Raw genomic sequence first — 1,720 nt, forward strand, 5'->3', positions numbered from 1 at the left:
TGCTTCCTTCCTTGCTGTCCGCCTACCTCGGCGCCCCCGCCCTCCCTTCCCGCCACCGCCGCTTGTCCCCGCCCCTTTTTGCCTTCTGTAACCCTCCCCGCTCCCGCCACCGCCGCTTGTCCCCGCCCCTTTTGCCTTCTGTAACCCTCCCCGCTCCCGCCTCCCAGCTGCTCCGCCCACCCGCGCACTTGGCCTTAAATGGCGACCGTGCGACGCAGGTGAGTGTGACCCACTTGTGGGACACCCCCGCGCCGCACGGCCACCAGCTGCTGCGTGTGCCCCTTGCCTGCCCTCTGCCTCGCTGCCCTCTGCCTCGTCTGCCGGCTGCCGCCGCTGCAGTTGTTTTTGCCCTTGTTTAACGTGACTTTGTGCCTGCTTGGTCTAACTCTCTATTTTTTTTTTTTTTTTTTCCCTTGTTTATCGTTATTTGTGCCTGTTCTGCTGCTATTTCATTTTTCCCCGTGTTTGCTTCCTTCCTTGCTGTCCGCCTACCTCGGCGCCCCCGCCCTCCCTTCCCGCCACCGCCGCTTGTCCCCGCCCCTTTTTGCCTTCTGTAACCCTCCCCGCTCCCGCCACCGCCGCTTGTCCCCGCCCCTTTTGCCTTCTGTAACCCTCCCCGCTCCCGCCTCCCAGCTGCTCCGCCCACCCGCGCACTTGGCCTTAAATGGCGACCGTGCGACGCAGGTGAGTGTGACCCACTTGTGGGACACCCCCGCGCCGCACGGCCACCAGCTGCTGCGTGTGCCCCTTGCCTGCCCTCTGCCTCGCTGCCCTCTGCCTCGTCTGCCGGCTGCCGCCGCTGCAGTTGTTTTTGCCCTTGTTTAACGTGACTTTGTGCCTGCTTGGTCTAACTCTCTATTTTTTTCCCTTGTTTATCGTTATTTGTGCCTGTTCTGCTGCTATTTCATTTTTCCCCGTGTTTGCTTCCTTCCTTGCTGTCCGCCTACCTCGGCGCCCCGCCCTCCCTTCCCGCCACCGCCGCTTGTCCCCGCCCCTTTTTGCCTTCTGTAACCCTCCCCGCTCCCGCCACCGCCGCTTGTCCCCGCCCCTTTTGCCTTCTGTAACCCTCCCCGCTCCCGCCTCCCAGCTGCTCCGCCCACCCGCGCACTTGGCCTTAAATGGCGACCGTGCGACGCAGGTGAGGGTGACCCACTTGTGGGACACCCCCGCGCCGCACGGCCACCAGCTGCTGCGTGTGCCCCTTGCCTGCCCTCTGCCTCGCTGCCCTCTGCCTCGTCTGCCGGCTGCCGCCGCTGCAGTTGTTTTTGCCCTTGTTTAACGTGACTTTGTGCCTGCTTGGTCTAACTCTCTATTTTTTTCCCTTGTTTATCGTTATTTGTGCCTGTTCTGCTGCTATTTCATTTTTCCCCGTGTTTGCTTCCTTCCTTGCTGTCCGCCTACCTCGGCGCCCCCGCCCTCCCTTCCCGCCACCGCCGCTTGTCCCCGCCCCTTTTTGCCTTCTGTAACCCTCCCCGCTCCCGCCACCGCCGCTTGTCCCTGCCCCTTTTGCCTTCTGTAACCCTCCCCGCTCCCGCCTCCCAGCTGCTCCGCCCACCCGCGCACTTCGCCTTAAATGGCGACCGTGCGAACGCGCAGCGGCCACGCGCAGCGGGTGCGCCGATTGAGCGCCGAAGGTGCGCCAAAGGTAAGCCCGTCTGCGCCCGTCCGTGACCGGATCGCGTCCAGCGCCAGGACCCCTGGCCCACGAAGACCCCGACCT

Source organism: Triturus cristatus, chromosome 4_1 (assembly GCF_964204655.1).
Source record: "Triturus cristatus chromosome 4_1, aTriCri1.1, whole genome shotgun sequence".
In the NCBI taxonomy this organism is placed as follows: Eukaryota; Metazoa; Chordata; class Amphibia; order Caudata; family Salamandridae; genus Triturus; species Triturus cristatus.